Source organism: Aegilops tauschii, chromosome 5 (assembly GCF_002575655.3).
Source record: "Aegilops tauschii subsp. strangulata cultivar AL8/78 chromosome 5, Aet v6.0, whole genome shotgun sequence".
NCBI classification, from domain to species: domain Eukaryota; kingdom Viridiplantae; phylum Streptophyta; class Magnoliopsida; order Poales; family Poaceae; genus Aegilops; species Aegilops tauschii.
Window position 1 is genome coordinate 462,038,568 of NC_053039.3, and position 20,896 is coordinate 462,059,463.

The window sequence follows — 20,896 nt, forward strand, 5'->3', positions numbered from 1 at the left end:
ATGGCGTACATGACCATTTCATTCTCGGAGATCATCATCATAGCGCTCACGGCCGCAGCGCTTGCCACCGGTGGAGAAGCTGCTTCACCTCCAGCTCCGGCGCCGATGGGGATGCCGGGCTGCCACACCATCTGCGGCAACATAAGCGTGCCGTACCCGTTCGGCATGGGACCGCCCAGGTGCTACTGGCCGGGGTTCAACCTCACCTGCGACAATAGTACGACCCCGCCGCGGCTGCTGCTCGGCGGTGGCGGAGGCATCCTACATGTGGAGGATTTCAGCCTCATCGAGTCGGCGGTGCTAGTCAAACTTACCCCCGGCGACGTAAAGATCGATGGCGACGGCAACGGCTCAATATTCTCGGGAGGGCCTGACCATGGGACCTACAACATCATGCTGACAGACACCTGGGTATACGGCGCGAACGAGCTCATCCTGCTGGGATGCAACGTGAGAGCGATGCTGAAACACGGCAACGCCACCGTGAGCGCCTGCTCCACCCTGTGCGGCGACGACCAACCCCATCAGCCCATGTGGACCGTACCGTCGAGGCTCGAGAGTAGCATGGTTTGCACCGGACTCGGCTGCTGCCAGGCCTCCATCGTCGCCGCCGCAGCGGCTGTCAGCGAGGTCCGGGTGCAGCTCGAGTGGTTCGGCCGGAATCACAGTGCCGAGGAGGAACGGATGCCCACACGCGTGTTCGTCGCCAAGGAGGGGTGGTTCGAGAAGAAACGGGTTTCCGGGCCGCTCCTACTTCAGAAGTCGTCGACCATGGCCGGAGTTCCCGTGTGGCTGAGCTGGGAGGTCGACGCCAACATTTCTTCTTCCCATAGCCATGGCCACGTCGTGTGCGATCAGGGTACACGAGGAGGATATACATGCCGCTGCGACAATAACTACGAAGGCAACCCCTATATACGCGACGGATGCCAAGGTTAGTTTGTTCTTTTCCTATGACTGCTATAGCATACCCATATTTCGTTATAAATTAAACTTTGTGAAGTTTCATCTAGTTTAAAACTATATAAAGACTATTGCATTAACGTCCACGATATCAAACCAATATTATTCGATATATACTCCCTTTGTTTTTTATTTACTCCACATATTAGACTTGACTGAAGTCAAACTTTCTAAAGTTTGACCAAATTTATAGAAAAGAATATAAATATTTACCATATAACAAATCTATATGATGTTAAAGTACATTCAACAATGAATTTAATGGTATTGATTTCTTATTGATATGTTAATATTATGGGAGTACCTAGAACTCATCTAGATGAGATATAATTTCGTTTCATTCACTTTGAAAACAAGAACAGATACAACCCACGTCAGCACACACGCATCTTATAGCATCATATCCAATGGCTATAAAAGATGAATGAGACCAAATTATATCTCATCTAGATGAGTTGTAGCAAAACTGATAAACTTTATCAAAGTTTACAAAGATTGACTTTGACCATAGCTAATATGCGGAGTAAATAGAAACTGAGGGAGTACATCATATGAACATGATCTACTTGAAAGCTTATAGTGAACAATGTTTATTTGATGTAGATGTCGACGAGTGTGAGTTTCATCCGTGCCTTGATGACGGTGTATGTACCAATACAGACGGAGGGTTTGACTGTGGGTGCCCACCAGGAACCCATGGTAACAATTCCATACCCGGTGGCTGCGTTCCTTTTGTTTCCATCACACGTAAGCTAAGCTACTATCAATTTTGATTATTTTGCACTTGCAAGTACTACTAGAATAAGAGTTTTGAATTTCTATCAACGAGTAAAAATACACTGTATCATTAATTAATTAATTACTTCATTTGTTTTCCAGGTGTAAGGCGTAATATTAAGATGTGGCTTTGACCAACAAATTATTCATTAAACATGGTGTTTATATGACATGATATTGGCATCATTCGTCATTTTCAAAACTACTTCCTAGTAATTATGATATTATATCATATATTAACATGTTAATAGAGTAATGCTTTATCAACGCCTTGTCTTCACAAAGCATAATATTTCATACGTTTGAGGATGGACAGGGTATTATTAGTTACTAATACACTATAGTACGATTTTTTTTCAAGCAGAAGCGGAAGGTGGTACATGCCAAAGGAAATGCGGAGATGTCAATGTACTGTACCCGTTTGGCATCGGGCCGTCCCACTGCTATCGGCCAGGCTTCAACCTCACCTGCGACTACCCAAGCGGCAAGCCCCCGCGGCTATTACTTGATAGCTTTGGGATCTTCCAAGTTGAAGAGATCTCCCTCCCAAACACCACACTGCGTGTTACTAGCTCATACGCCGTCATCGAAGCTAACTCCAAAAATAACTTTGGTTATGATTTCAATGAACATTTCACAAGCCGAGGGGACGTGCTCTACTCATTGTCTACCTGTAATGAGCTCATCTTCTCAGGGTGTAACGTTCAGGCGACGCTACATGGGATTGACAATGATGCGTCCATCATCAGCGGCTACACCAGCTTCTGCTCCGAGAGCGATGTCAGCGCCGGAAGGGTGCCGATTGTGAGAAACAAGAATTGCTACGGCATCGGTTGTTGCCAGGCACGCATTTCTGAGTCCTTGGATGGCATGCCTAGCATGTTGAGCCTCAAGTTTGCCGACATGAACAATTTCCCGGATAACATGGCGCGACCCCCGTATGCCCTGATAGCGGAGGAGGGGTGGTTCGACAATCGTCTCGTCTCCGACCAACAGACGCGTGCGCTTCAAAATAAATTGAGATTTGCACCAAAGGTTCCTATTGTTGTAGAATGGAAGGTGCTACCATCTGAATCAGTAGGCTTACATGACTTGCGTGAGCATGTGAAGTCGTCGGCGGGTCTAAACTGCACTATGGACGTAGCTGCTAACATCTGCAAGAGCAAGTATAGCAGGTGCATACCAGCTGGGACGAACACAGGCTATTATTGCCATTGTTGGGAGGGCTACCAAGGCAACCCCTATGAACCTCATGGATGCAAAGGTTAGTATGAAAAGCATATGTACAATAGAGGCATCAATGTTGATTTTTTTGTTCTGGTGCTTTATGTAATTACATGAGATTTGACACACACACTCCCTCTTCCTTTTTTACAGGCGACCACATCTCATCTAAAGGTCAGCAACTTCGTATGGAGATTATGAATTTTAATTTTACAGAATGATAAGTATCTTTGTATTCACTCTCATTCTCTAGAAGTTATTGTTTTTTATATAGAAAGTTGCAAACTTAGTCATACTACAAGAGAATGTATTTTGTTTCTTAGAAAGTCTAGATAGAGGGTGACATTACACAATCAAAACAATATGCTGGTTTCACCTACAAGTGGGTATTTAAAGGAATCTACTCCCTCCTTTCCGGTTTATAGGGCTTATCTCAAAATCTTAGTTTTTTCATTTTATAAGGCTCAATTTGATTGTTCCCTATCACAAGTTCAGATTCCAAGGTGCATTAAATCATTGCATGCAAGTATTAAGAGAAAATTGACCAATGCATGTACGTTATGCATGCATGCATTGCAATTAATACATTGGTAAACATAATTTTTTTTGGAAAACAAGAGCATTAATTGGGTGCTTTTGCAAATTACAAAAAATATTCCACCACTCACCATCTACCTTGGTTGGTGAGATTTTTGAATTGAGCCCTATAAACCGGAAAGGAGGGAGTATGTATTGTTCAGGTATAACTGCTGCCATTATAGGAGTTTCATGCGGGATAGGTCTAGTTTTTTTGATTCTCACATCATACATTGTTTCAAACAAAGTGAAACATCGGAAGGCACAAATGTTAAAACACAAGTTTTTCGAGCAGAATCATGGTCAATTGTTGCAATAACTGGTAGCTCAAAATGTCGGTATTGCAGAAAGTATGATCATAACATTGGAAGAGCTAGAGAAGGCAACACGCAATTTTGACAGTGATCTTGTGGTTGGTGGTGGAGGGCATGGTACCGTTTACAAAGGAATTTTATCAAACCAACGTATTGTAGCCATCAAGAAACCAAAGAAGGTGGTTCAGAAGGAGATTGATGAGTTTATAAATGAGGTTGCTATCTTATCACAAATCAATCATAGGAATGTTGTAAACTCTTTGGTTGCTGCCTTGAAACTGAAGTCCCAATGTTGATCTATGATTTCATATCCAACGGAACACTTTATGAGCATCTTCATGTCGAAGGACCAAGATCATTATCGTGGGGTGACAGACTTCGTATAGCCATTGAAACATCAAAATCTTTGGCATATCTTCACTCAGCCGCTGCAATACCTATCATCCATAGAGATGTCAAGTCTGCTAACATACTTTTGGATGATACTCTAACAGCAAAGCTAGCAGACTTTGGAGCATCAAGGTACATTCCCATGGAGAAATCTGGTTTAGAGACAAGGGCTCAATGTACAAGAGGATACTGGGACCCGATGTACTTTTACACTGGGCACCTCACGGAGAAAAGTGATGTTTACAGTTTTGGAGTTGTCCTTGTGGAACTGCTAACCAGGCACAAACATCTTCATATTTGTCCTCAAATGACAAGAGTCTTGTTGTACATTTTGTTACTTTGTTTGCGGAAGGGAATTTGCCCCATATATTAGACCCACAAGTCATCGAGGAAGGAGGCAAAGAAGTCGAAGAAGTGGCTGCTATTGCCATAGCATGTGTAAAATTAAGTGGAGAGGATCGTCCAACCATGAGGCAAGTGGAGTTGACACTAGAAGGCGTCCGTACATCTGAGGGGCATGTTTTACATAAGGCGGTGGTTGAGGAAGTTCACAATAATGATATTGAAGTAGGTGTCCAATCTAATAAATCAGTTAGAAAAGATAATGAGGGGTCAACAAGCCGGTATAGTATGGAAGAAGAGTTCATACTATCTGCAAGTTGTCCTCGGTAGTTGTAGTGAAACTGTGCTCAAGCAAAAGATTTCATGTGCACGCTGTACAGCTTTGTTTGGGTGTATATCCACTATTAGTCTTAGTGAATTTGTGCTCAAATCAAAGACTCATGTGGACAGTTGGCAGCTTTAGTTTCTTGTATATCCACTGCTGATAGTGTCGTCCTCTAGACTAGTGAGCCAGGGGTGGAAGGGTGTATAAAAAAACAAAATGAGTTGGACTGTTATGGGTTCCTAATGGGAAAATAGTTAGCCCTCGTACTACATGCGCAAGTGATCCCGTGTTCGCTCAGTGAGACAACAATCACGACATGATCTCTGTACATACGCTTTCTTGCTTAATTTAGAAAATAAATCAAATGCAATCTTTCTTTTACGGCGTGACCTACTCCAGCTCAGTTAGGAATCATTGGAACACACGTTTTTCATGTAAAAGCTCGGTCAGTCATGTCTAGTTATATTATTTACATAACGTATTCTTCTTGTAGTTCTAGGTAGTCTACGGCTCACATATAATATTTATTTTTGCTGGTGTTCATTGTACTGTCATGGTTGAACATAAATAGAACGGAAATTTTTCTGGAAAAAAATATCAACTGATCGGATTTTAAGATTGACAAAGACACATAGACATCTCGCTGTGGACGAAGCAATATCCCCACCTAAGGAATAATTCGTGTTAGTGAGATTTTTTTAGTGGAGGTTAAACCCCCGGCCTCTGCATCAACCGATACATGCAACCATCTTTATTAATTATTTCACAAAGGACTAACAAGAACATACATCAATCCACCCGAAGCCACCACTCACCACTACAGACTCGATAATTTGGAGTGCTCTCACTCCGCATATCTAAAACTGGTGTCGTCGCCGATTCATCCACATAACATATCGGGACTAACATCCGGTGCAGCCTACCTAAAGCGCACAACACATGCACACGTTTTAGGAACTGCCATCATTGTTGGACCACTGATCCATCTTCAGGAGATAGATCTGCATCATCCTTGCCAATCCGGACATTCGTTGACGCCACCACGGCGCCACTGCCCTGCGCTCGTCCGTCCAGACGCGAAGACTCTGGAAGATCTGTCGTGTGTAGCACCTGCCAACCAGGAATTACTCAACGTAGCACCTGTCGGCCATGCATGACTTGACAGCTCCACCGAAGCTCCGTGCAAGAGGAAGCCGCTCCACCTCCTACCTCTGTCTTCCTGCGCTGCTCCACAAACGATGCTCCCAAGAGAGAAACGACACTGATACCACTTTAGGTACAGATGTCAAACTAACGGTCCCAATTTTGTACAGATCAGGGTATGGGTTTTAGTTTGGTACTGCTACTGTCAGAAGACGAACTGGTGGAAGCACCTGGCATACTCCAAGGGCGGTCTTCCTCATTAACCCACCCACACCAAAGCCTCAATCTCTCTTTCCAACACTCCCACACAAGGAGGCACAAGCTCGAGCTTCAGGATTACTTGTCAGTAAGAAAGCATGCGAGGTCGTTACGCGCCCTGGCATGTGTGCAGCTTGTATAGCTAACAAGATCTACAATTCCAGACAAAGAGTAAGTGTTAACCAACAACGTTCTACATGTGGAGGAGACTAAAAGCCGGCCCACTGAACTAAGGAATAATTCGTATTAGTGACATGTCAAACTAACGGTCCCAAATTTGTACAGTTTAGGGTACGCGTTTTAGTTTGGTACTGCTACTGTCAGAAGACGAACTGGTGGAAACACCTGGCATACTCCCAGCACGCTCTTCCTCGTTAGCCCACACACACCAAAGCCCTAGTCTCTCTTTCCAACACTCCCGCACAAGGAGGCACGGCCTCGAGCTTCAGGATTGCTTGTCAGTAAGAAAGCATGCGAGGTCGTTACGCGCCCCAGCATGTATGCATCTTGAATATCTAAAAAGATCTGCAATGCAGGACAAAGCGTAAGTGTTAACCAACAACGTTCTACATGTGGAGGAGACCAAAAGCCGGCTTGCTGAACTCGAGCTAGAGGTTCAGCGGCTCAAAGGGAAGTGCCGAAGTAGCCATTGGTGGATGACCAACATGTTTTCGCTCATATTCTTCTTCGTGCAGGCTTATATACTTATGCCATTTATTCTCCGTTTTTGGTCATGCATATGTGGAATAGCGCGCGGCTGCCATGGAGGCCGAGCTTGACAAGGCTCGCGCTGAGGAGCAGTGCCTTAGGGTGAAGGAGAAAGAGGTTATCAATCTGCTCCGCAAGGAGCAAGAGACGTGCAAGGCGGCCCAGTTAACGGCGGTTGATGTCGAGGAGGACCTCACAAATCGCGTCAAGGAGTACGATGCGCTGAAGGCCGACAAGGATGCCTCAGCTGCCGAGGCCAAGCGACTCGCCGGGGACCTCTAGGAGGCCCAGTTTGAGGCAACGTCCGCGAGGGAAGAGTTGAAGCAAGCCTCAAAAATGGTGTATGGAAGCCTTATCTTTTGCAAGGCATCTTCGAGAGTTGAGCTTTTTCTGAGGATGGTCATAGTGGTGGTATCATAGCTAGTATCATGCACTTGGAAACGGCAAACACACTGACGTGGCAGAGAATTAAAAGAGAGAGAGAGTGTGTGTGTGTTAGAGTTACATAGGTAGATACGGTATCATATTAAATGTTATACTCCCTCCGTCCGGAAATACTTGTCCTCAAAATGGATAAAATGGATTTATCTATAACTAAAATAAGTCTAGATACAACCATTTCGAGGACAAGTATTTCCGGATGGAGGGAGTACTACCTTGTATCATTCATTGCAATAAATAAGATCATCTATGATAGTACTCTATTATATTATGCACTATGAAGATAGTAGAAGTATCATATGCATGATACTAGTATATGGTACTCCTCACTATGAGTAGCCTGATGTCACTCAAGCATTCTCCAGCTGCTTTTTCCGACCCGCCACTCAGTGTCGAACGGTCTTGCCACTTTTATAGTGGGAGCCATGACGAGGCCCATGAGTGGGCGCGGCTGTTCTAGCATCAATTCCAGGATTCGACCTGCGGTGTCGTCCTTGTAGAGAAGCTGAAGCTGCTCAAAGAGCTGCACAAATTGGCGCAACTAGCGATGGAGCAAATCTTCAAGGCCTTGTGACGTGAGAAGGCCATACCTACCACATTCTTCAAGCTCTCTCGATGCCTTCAAGAGGGGCGTGCTCGGATTCGGGCGTGGCAGGCGTCAGCTGCACGTGAAGGAGCTCGATAGGCCTGGGCGATGATGCACACGCATTTTCCTGATCTAGAACTTGAGACGATCGGCATTGTTGGTCCCGAGTGCAGTGACGGCAAGGAGGTCAAGCCGGTTGTCAACTTCAAGCGGGTAATGCCATATACTCGGTTGTCTGAGAAGGATTGCAGTCTGAAGAAGATAATAGATTAAATCTGTTGGCTATGGACCCTTGGTATGCCGAGGAGGGATTTTGTAAAAACAATTATTACGTACGACAAGCTACTCGTATTTAATATTGTTTTTGCTGGGAAATTGAATTTTCTGTTCGAATTTTCTATTTTGACTTAATCTTGACATTTAAATGCATAGTTGTCGGGTGGTTGGTGCGACATATGCCAACGGGTGGCTTATCATTGTGGGTGCCAATAAAACGTCGCCGGTGCCTGGAAACGGGATGAGGCGAAGACATGCACGCCGGCGGATCTTACCCAGGTTCGGGGCTCTCCGAGGAGATAACACCCCTAGTCCTGCTCTGCGGGGTCTCCGCATGATCACTAGATCGGTGAAAGTAGCTACAATCGCTCCTAGAGCTGTTTGGTTCAAGGGAGAAGAAGAACAAGGCTAGCTCTCTCTTCTCTCTATCTATGGTGTGTGTGCTATGCTTAGAAGCCAACCCTTTGCATGGGTGCTCCGGGGGGTTTATATAGGCCTACCCCCCGGGGGTACAATCGTAATCCGGCTGAGCTCTGGCCCCAGCCGTCAGTGTCTACGCTCGCCGGCTTCTCCGCCGGCTGTTGGGTCCCGCCGACTAGTTGGGTCCCGCCGGCTGCCGGCTTCTTGGTCGACAGGCCGGCCCCACCGCCTAGGGTCTTGTCGGCGGCTGCTTACTGTAGCCTCGCCTCTGATGACGAGGGCTTTGTCGAGGTAAGCGTGGCTACAGTGGGCCGCCTCAGGGGCTCTCACTGCAGCCTTACCTCGTCTTGTCTCCTTAATGGGGCTCCCGCTTCGAGGAAGGGAGTTGCCGGCTTCTGGGGGCCGGCTACACCCTTGGCCGACTGGGAAAGGCCGGGCCGCCTTCACGCCTCTCTCTAGCTGAAGGGGCCCATCGCCCGTGGGCCGTACGGGAGTCTGTCGTGGATGACGTCAAGGCTAGCATGGCTACAGTGCCGAGCCGCACGGGAGACGGCCGTCCCGTACGGTCTCCTGTAGCCATGCCCGCCTCGGGCTTCGGGGGTAGTGGGCCGCACTGTGGCCACTCCCCGTCTTGTCACCGTTATGGGGGAGTAGCTTTGGTGGTTGTGGTCTCGGCCGGCTTCTTGGAGTCGGCGCTCTTTGAGGCCGGCTTCTTGGAGTCAGCCACCCCGCGGTTGTCTCGGGGAGGGAGGTCGCTTGAGGCTGGGCCGCCTTCCGTGAGTCGGCTCCAGAGATAGCCGGCCATGAAAGGGGGTCCAATGCTTGGAGCGTTGGGAGGCCCAAAGGCCTGATAATTTTTCTGAAGAGCCAGGGGTAGTCGGTTAGCCTACCCGTGGCCATTTACTCCGACAGTAGTCCCCGAAGCTGATTGGGGCGCCGAGATTGAGTAGAAGTTGAGAAGCTCGATCAGCTTCCCATCTTAGCAAGCCGGCAGCTGGGAGCCGGCTTTAGTTAGGCGTGCCGCCTGGGTCGAAAACCTCCGAAGTTGGAGGGCGGGAGCTGTTGGGGAACGTAGCAGAAATTCAAAATTTTCTACGCATCACCAAGATCAATCTATGGAGTTACTAGCAACGAGAGGGAAGGAGAGTGCATCTACATACCATTGTAGATCGCGAGCGGAAGCGTTCAAGAGAACGGGGTTGATGGAGTCGTACTCGTCGTGATCCAAATCACCGATGATCCTAGCGCCGAACGGACGGCACCTCCGCGTTCAACACACGTACGGAGCAGCGACGTCTCCTCCTTCTTGATCCAGCAAGGGGGAGGAGAGGTTGATGGAGATCCAGCAGCACGACGGCATGGTGGTGGAAGTAGTGGGATTCCAACAGGGCTTCGCCAAGCACTGCGGGAGGAGGGAGATGTGTCACGGGAGGGAGAGGGAGGCGCCAGGGCTTAGGTGTTGCTGCCCTCCCTTCCCCCCACTATATATAGGGCCAAGGGAGAGGGGGGGGCGCAGCCTTGCCCCTTCCTCCAAGGAAGGGTGCGGCCAGAGAGGAGTCCTTCCCCCCCAAGGCACCTCGGAGGTGCCTTCCCCCTTTAGGACTCTCCGTTTATCTTATCTCTTGGCGCATGGGCCTCTTGGGGCTGGTTCCCTTGGCCCATATAGGCCAAGGCGCACCCCCCACAGCCCATGTGGCCCCCCCGGGGCTGGTGGACCCCTTGGTGGACCCCCGGACCCCTTTCGGCACTCCCGATACAATACCGATAAAGTGCGAAACTTTTTCGACGACCAAAATAAGACTTCCCATATATAAATCTTTACCTCCGGACCATTCCGGAACTCCTCGTGACGTCAGGGATCTCATCCGGGACTCCGAACAACTTTCGGGTTACTGCATACTAATATCTCTACAACCCTAGCGTCACCGAACCTTAAGTGTATAGACCCTACGGGTTCGGGAGACACGCAGACATGACCGAGACGACTCTCCGGCCAATAACCAACAGCGGGATCTGGATACCCATGTTGGCTCCCACATGCTCCTCGATGATCTCATCGGATGAACCACGATGTCGAGGATTCAATCAATCCCGTATTCAATTCCCTTTGTCTATCGGTATGTTACTTGCCCGAGATTCGATCGTCGGTATCCCGATACCTTGTTCAATCTCGTTACCGGCAAGTCTCTTTACTCATTCCGTAACACATCATCCCGTGATCAACTCCTTGGTCACATTGTGCACATTATGATGATGTCCTACCGAGTGGGCCCAGAGATACCTCTCCGTTTACACGGAGTGACAAATCCCAGTCTTGATTCGTGCCAACCCAACTGACACTTTCGGAGATACCTGTAGTGCACCTTTATAGCCACCCAGTTACGTTGTGACGTTTGGTACACCCAAAGCATTCCTACGGTATCCGGGAGTTGCACAATCTCATGGTCTAAGGAAATGATACTTGACATTAGAAAAGCTCTGAGCAAACGAACTACACGATCTTGTGCTAGGCTTAGGATTGGGTCTCGTCCATCACATCATTCTCCTAATGATGTGATCCCGTTATCAACGACATCCAATGTCCATGGTCAGGAAACCGTAACCATCTATTGATCAACGAGCTAGTCAACTAGAGGCTTACTATTGACATGGTGTTGTCTATGTATCCACACATGTATCTGAGTTTCCTATCAATACAATTCTAGCATGGATAATAAACGATTATCACGAACAAGGAAATATAATAATAACCAATTTATTATTGCCTCTAGGGCATATTTCCAACAGTCTCCCACTTGCACTAGAGTCAATAATCTAGTTCACATCGCCATGTGATTAACACTCATAGGTCACATCACCATGTGACCAACATCCAAAGAGTTCACTAGAGTCAACAATCTAGTTCACATCACTATGTGATTAACACTCAATGTGTTCTGGTTTGATCATGTTATGCTTGTGAGAGAGGTTATTAGTCAACGGGTCTGAACCTTTCAGATCCGTGTGTGCTTTACGAATATCTATGTCATCTTGTGGATGCTACCACGCGCTATTTGGAGCCATTTCAAATAATTGCTCTACTATACGAATCCGGTTTACTACTCAGAGTCATCCGGATTAGTGTCAAAGTTCGCATCGACGTAACCCTTTACGACGAACTCCTTTTCACCTCCATAATCGAGAAAATTCCTTAGTCCACTAGATACTAAGGACAAGTTCGACCGCTGTCATGTGATCCATTCCCGGATCACTATTGTACCCCTTGACCAACTCATGGCAAGGTGCACTTAAAGTGCGGTACATAGCATAGCATACTGTAGAGCCTACGTCTAAAGCATAGGGGACGACCTTCGTCCTTTCTCTCTTCTGCCGTGGTCAGGTCTTGAGTCTTACTCAATACTCACACCTTGTAACACAGCCAAGAACTCCTTCTTTGCTGATCTATTTTGAACTATTTCAAAATCATGTCAAGGTGTGCATTCTTTGAAAGTATCATCGGGCGTCTTGATCTATCTCTATAGATCTTGATGCCCAATATGTAAGCAGCTTTATCCAGGTCTTCCTTTGAAAAACTCCTTTCAAACAACCCGTTATGCTTTCCAGAAATTTTACATCATTTCGGATCAACAATATGTCATTCACATATACTCATCAGAAATGTTGTAGCGCTCCCACTCACTTTATTGTAAATACAAGTTTCTAACAAACTTTGTATAAACCCAAAAACTTTGATCACTCCATCAAAGCGTATATTCTGACTCCGAGATGCTTGCTCTAGTCCATGGAAGGATCGCTGGAGCTAGCATACCTTTTAGCATCCTTAGGATCGACAAAACCTTTCTGATTGTATCACATACAACCTTTCCTTACGAAAACTGGTAAGGAAACTTCTTTTGACATCCATCTGCCAGATTTCGTAAATGCAGCTAATGCTAACATGATTCCGACGGAATTAAGCATCGCTACGGATGAGAAAATCTCATCGTAGTCAACTCCTTGAACTTGTGGAAATACTCTTTTCCACAAGTCGAGCTTCATAGACGGTAACATTACCGTCCATGTCTGTCTTCTTCTTAAAGATCCATTTATCTCAATGGCTTGCCGATCATCGGGCAAGTTCACCAAAGTCCATACTTTGTTCTGATACATGGATCCTATCTCGGATTTCATGGCTTCTAACCATTTGTCGGAATATGGGCCCACCATCGCTTCTCCATAGCTCGTAGGTTCATTGTTGTCTAACAACATGACTTTCAAGACAGGATCACGTACCACTCTGAAGTAGCACGTATCCTCGTCGTCCTACGAGGTTTGGTAGTGACTTGATCCGAAGTTTCATGATCACTATCATAAGCTTCCACTTCAATTGGTGTAGGTGCCATAGGAAACAACTTCTTGTGCCCTGCTATACACTAGTCGAAGTGACGGTTCAATAACCTTATCAAGTCTCCACCATCCTCCCACTCAATTCTTTCGAGAGAAACTTTTCCTCGAGAAAGGACATGTCTCTAGAAGCAATTACTTTTGCTTCCAGATCTGAAATAGGAGGTATACCCAACTGTTTTGGGTTTTCTATGAAGATGCATTTATCCGCTTTAGGCTCGAGCTCATCAGCCTGAAACTTTTTCACATAAGCATCGCAACCCAAACTTTTAAGAAACGACAACTTAGGTTTCTCTAAACGGTGTCGTCTCAACGGAATTGCGTGGTGCCCTATTTAAAGTGAATGCGGTTGTCTCTAATGCCTAACCCATAAACGATAGTGGTAATTCGATAAGAAACATCATGGTATGCACCATATCCAATAGGGTGCAGTTATGATGTTCGGACACACCATCACACTATGGTGCTCCAAGCGGTATTAGTCGTGAAACAATTTCCACAATGTCTTAATTGTGTGCCAAACTCGTAACTCAGATATCTCTATGATCATATCATAGACATTTTATCCTCTTGTCACGACGATCTTCAACTCCACTCTGAAATTACTTGAACCTTTCAATAATTCAGACTTGTGTTTCATCAAGTAAATACACTCAGCATCTACTCAAATCATCTGTGAAGTAAGTACATAACGATATCCACTGCATGCCTCAGCACTCATTGGACTGCACACATCAAAAATGTATTACTTCCAATAAGTTGCTCTCTTGTTCCATCTTACTGAAAACGAGGCCTTTCAGTCATCTTGCCCATGTGGTATGATTTGCATGTCTCAAGTGATTCAAAATCAAGTGAGTCCAAACGATCCATCTGCATGGAGTTTCTTCATGCATATATACCAATAGACATGGTTCGCATGTCTCAATATTTTCAAAAACGACTGAGTCAAAGATCCATCTACATGGAGCTTCTTCATGCGTTCTATACCAATATGACTCAAATTGCAGTGCCACAAGTATGTGGAACTATCATTACTATCTTATATCTTTTGGCATGAACATGTGTATCACTACGATCGAGATTCATTTTAGGTGCAAGACCATTGAAGGTATTATTCAAATAAACAGAGTAACCATTATTCTCCTTAAATGAATAACCGAATTGCGATAAACATAATCCAATCATGCTCAACGCAAACACCAAATCTCGATGGCAGAGGGAGCATGCGATGCTTGATCACATCAACCTTGGAAACACTTCCAACACATATCGTCATCTCACCTTTAGCTAGTCTCCGTTTATTCCGCAGCTTTTATTTCGAGTTACTAACACTTAGCAACCGAACCGGTATCTAATACCCTGATGCTGCTAGGAGTACTAGTAAAGTACACATGTATATCCAATATACTTCTGTCGACCTTGCCTGCCTTCTCATCTACCAAGTATCTAGGGTAGTACTGCTTCAGTGACCGTTCCTCTCATTACAGAAGCACTTAGTCTCAGGTTTGGGTTCAACCTTGGGATTCTTCACTAGAGCAGCAAATGACTTGTTGTTTCATGAAGTATCCCTTTTGCCCTTGCCCTTCTTAAACTAGTGGTTTTACTAACCATCAACAATTGATGCTCCTTCTTGATTTCTACTTTCGCGGTGTCAAACATCGCGAATAGCTCAAGGATCATCATAACTATCCCTGATATGTTATAGTTCATCACGAAGCTCTACTAGCTTGGTGGCAGTGACTGTGGAGAACCATCACTTTCTCATCTGGGAGATTGACTCCCACTCGATTCAAGCGATTGTGGTACTCAGACAATCTGAGCACATGCTCAACGATTGAGCTTTTCTCCCTTAGTTTGCAGGCTTAAGAAACTTGTCAGAGGTCTCATACCTCTTGACGTGGGCACTAGTCTGAAATCCCAATTTCAGTCTTCGAAACATCTCATATGTTCTACGACGTTTCAAAAACGTCTCTGGTGCCACAATTCTAAACCGTTAGCATTACGCACTGAACTATCACGTAGTTATCAAAACATGTATGTCAGATGTTCCGCAACATCTACAGACGACGCTGAGGTTCAGCACACCGAGCGGTGCATTAAGGACATAAGCCTTCTGTGCAGTAATGAGGACAATCCTCAGTTCACGGACCCAGTCCGCATAATTGCTACTATCAACTTTCAACTAAATTTTCTCTAGGAACATATCTTAAACAGTAGAACTAAAGCGCAAGTTATGACATAATTTGCAAAGACTTTTGACTATGTTCATGATAATTAAGTTCATCTGATTAATGAAATCCCACTCAGATAGACATCCCTCTAGTCATCTAAGTGATACATGATCCGAGTCAAACTAGGCCGTGTCCGATCATCACGTGAGACGGACTAGTCATCATCGGTGAACATCTCCATGTTGATCGTATCTGTTATACGACTCATGTTCGACCTTTCGGTCTCTTGTGTTCCGAGGCCATGTCTGTACATGCTAGGCTCGTCAAGTCAACCTAAGTGTTTTGCATGTGTTCCGAGGCCATGTCTGTACATGCTAGGCTTGTCAACACCCGTTGTATTCGAACGTTAGAATCTATCACACCCGATCATCACGTGGTGCTTCGAAACAACGAACCTTCGCAACGGTGCACAGTTAGGGGGAACACGTCTCTTGAAATTTTTTAGTGAGGGATCATCTTAGTTACTACCGTCGTTCTAAGCAAATAAGATGCATTACATGATAAACATCACATGCAATCAAATAGTGACATGATATGGCCAATATCATTTTGCTCCTTTGATCTCCATCTTCGGGGCACCATGATCACCTTTGTCACCGGCATGACACCATGATCTCCATCATCATGATCTCCATCATTGTGTCTTCATGAAGTTGGCACGCCAACGATTACTTCTACTTCTATGGCTAACGCGCTTAGCAATAAAGTAAAGTAATTTACATGGCGTTATTCAATGACACGCAGGTCATACAAAAAAAAGACAACTCCTATGGCTCCTGCCGGTTGTCATACTCATCGACATGCAAGTCGTGATTCCTATTACAAGAATATGATCAATCTCATACATCACATATATCATTCATCACATCTTCTGGCCATATCACATCACATAGCACATGCTGCAAAAACAAGTTAGACGTCCTCTAATTGTTGTTGCAAGTTTTTACGTGGCTTGTATAGGTTTCTAGCAAGAACGTTTCTTACCTACGTAAAACCACAACGTGATATGCCAATTTCTATTTACCCTTCATAAGGACCCTTTTCATCGAATCCGTTCCGACTAAAGTGGGAGAGACAGACACCCGCTAGCCACCTTATGCAACTAGTGCATGTCAGTCGGTGGAACCTGTCTCACGTAAGCGTACGTGTAAGGTCGGTCCGGGCCGCTTCATCCCACAATGCCGCCAAAACAAGATAAGACTAGTAGCGGCAAGAAGAATTGGCAACATCTACGCCCACAACTACTTTGTGTTCTACTCGTGCATAGAAACTACGCATAGACCTAGCTCATGATGCCACTGTTGGGGAACGTAGCAGAAATTCAAAATTTTCTACGCATCACCAAGATCAATCTATGGAGTTACTAGCAACGAGAGGGAAGGAGAGTGCATCTACATACCATTGTAGATCGCGAGCGGAAGCGTTCAAGAGAACGGGGTTGATGGAGTCGTACTCGTCGTGATCCAAATCACCGATGATCCTAGCGCCGAACGGACGGCACCTCCGCGTTCAACACACGTACGGAGCAGCGACGTCTCCTCCTTCTTGATCCAGCAAGGGGGAGGAGAGGTTGATGGAGATCCAGCAGCACGACGGCATGGTGGTGGAAGTAGCGGGATTCCAACAGGGCTTCGCCAAGCACTGCGGGAGGAGGGAGATGTGTCACGGGAGGGAGAGGGAGGCGCCAGGGCTTAGGTGTTGCTGCCCTCCCTTCCCCCCACTATATATAGGGCCAAGGGAGAGGGGGGCGCAGCCTTGCCCCTTCCTCCAAGGAAGGGTGCGGCCAGGGAGGAGTCCTTCCCCCCCAAGGCACCTCGGAGGTGCCTTCCCCCTTTAGGACTCTCCGTTTATCTTATCTCTTGGCGCATGGGCCTCTTGGGGCTGGTTCCCTTGGCCCATATAGGCCAAGGCGCACCCCCCACAGCCCATGTGGCCCCCCCGGGGCTGGTGGACCCCTTGGTGGACCCCCCGGACCCCTTTCGGCACTCCCGGTACAATACCGATAAAGTGCGAAACTTTTCCGGCGACCAAAATAAGACTTCCCATATATAAATCTTTACCTCCGGACCATTCCAGAACTCCTCGTGACGTCCGAGATCTCATCCGGGACTCCGAACAACTTTCGGGTTACCGCATACTAATATCTCTACAACCCTAGTGTCACCGAACCTTAAGTGTGTAGACCCTACGGGTTCGGGAGACACGCAGACATGACCGAGACGACTCTCCGGCAAATAACCAACAGCGGGATCTGGATACCCATGTTGGCTCCCACATGCTCCTCGTTGATCTCATCGGATGAACCACGATGTCGAGGATTCAATCAATCCCGTATTCAATTCCCTTTGTCTATCGGTATGTTACTTGCCCGAGATTCGATCGCCGGTATCCCGATACCTTGTTCAATCTCGTTACCGGCAAGTCTCTTTACTCATTCCGTAACACATCATCCCGTGATCAACTCCTTGGTCACATTGTGCACATTATGATGATGTCCTACTGAGTGGGCCCAGAGATACCTCTCCATTTACACGGAGTGACAAATCCCAGTCTCGATTCGTGCCAACCCAACAGACACTTTCGGAGATACCTGTAGTGCACCTTTATAGCCACCCAGTTACGTTGTGACGTTTGGTACACCCAAAGCATTCCTACGGTATCCGGGAGTTGCACAATCTCATGGTCTAAGGAAATGATACTTGACATTAGAAAAGCTCTGAGCAAACGAACTACACGATCTTGTGCTAGGCTTAGGATTGGGTCTTGTCCATCACATCATTCTCCTAATGATGTGATCCCGTTATCAACGACATCCAATGTCCATGGTCAGGAAACCGTAACCATCTATTGATCAACGAGCTAGTCAACTTGAGGCTTACTAGGGACATGGTGTTGTCTATGTATCCACACATGTATCTGAGTTTCCTATCAATACAATTCTAGCATGGATAATAAACGATTATCACGAACAAGGAAATATAATAATAACCAATTTATTATTGCCTCTAGGGCATATTTCCAACAGGAGCCCGCCAGTGCAAGCACCGGGCCGCGGGCCGGCCACTGGCAGTCTGCGAACCACGTGGCCCTTCTTGGCCGGAAAGCCTGCCAGCCCACGCGCGTGACGGGACGTCGCCGCAGGGCGGGGGCCCGCCACGTTCGCGCCCGGGCCCAGGCGCGGATCGTCTGCATCCCGAAACCGCTCGCACGTCTCATTGCGGCAGTTTCAGCTCGCATTCATGCGCAATAATCGCGAGGTGTGGGGGGAGTGGGCGCAGTTAATCCCATGACTCCCCCCACGTTCGGCCTCCCCGGCCTTGCCTTGCGAGGCTATAAGTAGGGGGAGGTGGAGGGCGGCAGGCCCTCGCACGCTCCTCCTACTTCCACCGTCTTCTTCGCTCACCGTTTCTTGTGTCAGCGCCTCGCCGCCGCGCTCTTCCACCATGCACTCCTCCGCCGCCGTGCTTGCTTTCGCCATGCCTCCCGCCATGGAGCAGTATGGCGGGGATTGGGACGGCTCCAACGTCCACGACGAGTTCCTCCGCAACACGCGGCGGCTGCCCAGCGCGGACAAGGTGGAGGTCCGCCTCGCACCGGCGAAGGAAATCACGCCGGAGCCGTAGGAGGGCGAGCGGGTGGTCTTCCGCTCGCACTTCTTGCGCGGCTTCGGCCTGCCAGTGAGCGCCTTCTTCTGCTCCTGGCTCGATTTCTACCAGCTCCAGCCGCACCACCTCACCCCAAACGCGGTGGTGCTGGTATCTGCCTTCGTCACCCTGTGCGAGGGCTACCTCGGCGTCCTCCCCACCCTTGAGCTCTGGGTGGAGTTCTTCCAGTCCAAGCTGGGCACGCGCATGCAGGGTGTGTCGGCTCAGACTGGCGCCTTCATCGCGTAGCGGAGGTCGGTCGCCGACAACCCCTTCCCCGTCATGACGCTGATCCAATCGGTGAAAAAGTGGCAAAAATCGTACTTCTACGTGCGGAACATCGCCCCGCGGGGCGACTACATCAACCTGCCGGCTTACGTAGCTGGCCCACCAGCGGGCAGGCGGCCCCAGTGGTCCTTCCGGGCCGTGACTCTGAAGCCGGCCGGGTCCGCAGCCGTCGCCCGAGTGTGAGTGCTGACCCAGTCGGAGGGCTTGACGGGGCCCGACCTTCTGGCCGCATTCGTCACGCGCCGGGTTCTTCCGCTCCAGAGCCGGCCTCATCTATCTGTCAGATGAGCGGCCAGCTCGATCCGAGCCGAATGTGCACCAAGGAGATGCCGCGCGAGGAGGTCGCCTATATGGTGAACTACCTTGCGAACTGCAAATTCTCCGAAGAGTGGCAGTTCGGCAAGGAGCCATACAGCCGAGCCAATCCACCGCCCACGGTATGCTTTCCTTGGCTCTTCTTTCTCTTTTGACTTTGTTGCCAAGTTCCTCTTGGCCGACTCTAACTTAGTCGGCTTGTTTTTCGACAGAGCCCTCTGCTTCGGCCGGCCGGCAGGTCGGACACGGAGCGTTGATTCGTCCCCGACCGGACCGAACACGATCTGGAGGACCCCGACTTGGGGGCGGCCGGCATGGATGACAACATCGAGCCGGGTGGTGGCCCAGCCGGCGGCGAAGCAGGCGCCTCCGGGCTCGGAGTCACCTTCGACGACTGGTCGGACGATGATGAGGCCGAAGTCGCCCCGCGCCGGCAGCCGGCATCTGGGCGCGGCGCGGGCTCCTCCGCCGGACCGCCTGCTCGGGGCGGAGGGCAAAAGCGTCGCGCCGCCCAGGGTTTGTTCGGCAGCCGGACGAAGAAGCCCAGGGGCGGGGCGGCAGCCACCAGGCGGGAGGAGGCGGCTGCGAAGGCGGCCCACTTCCGCAAGACGGTGAAGCAGCCGCAGACCGTGTCGGCGTAAGTTCGAATTTTTCTTTGTATACTCTTTTTCTTTCTTTCTCGGGTGGTTCCTGAACCCTTGTCCTTTTCTCCAAACGATCAGGGCTCCACTGTCGCTTGAGCGGGCGGCTGCCGGCTCCGTCGTCGAGTCGCCAAGGGGGTCTGGGAGTACCACTCGCCGCGTGGACCCCCGAGCCGACCTTCAGGAGGCGACGGAACGGAACACGCGGGAGGCGCAGGCGGAACGGGAGGCGCGAGAGGCGGAGGCAAGGAAGGCGGCCGCCGCTCAGGCGGCGCTGGAGGAGGAGGCGGCGAAGGTGCTTGCCGACGCCGCTGCCAGGGCCCAAGCGGAGGCTGCGGCTGCAGAAGGAGCGGGGGAGGTCTTGATGGTCACCCCTCTGCGCGTTGCGGCGCCGGGGTCCATGGAGCCCTCGCCAGAGGGAGCCAGCGGCGACTAGCCAGGGCTGGGGAGAGACGACGTCGTCATCATCCTGGAGAGGGCGCTGGTGCCGACCCCGCCAACTGGGGCGGCTCAAGGCGGCCGGCCTGATCAGCCGCCTACACAGTCGGCGGGGGGCGAGCCGGCCACGAGGACTGAGATGGCGGTCCGGATGCCGCCGAGTCGGCGCGCGGGGAAGGCCGCGTCGGAGCCACAGCCGGCCGTGGGCTCCAG

General features: G+C 48.7%; 1 pseudogene; it reads left to right on the top strand.

Moving 5' to 3' along the window:
- On the top strand, positions 1-5,128 carry LOC109773247 (wall-associated receptor kinase 3-like; annotated as a pseudogene).
- The last annotated feature ends 15,768 nt before the right edge of the window (positions 5,129-20,896 follow it).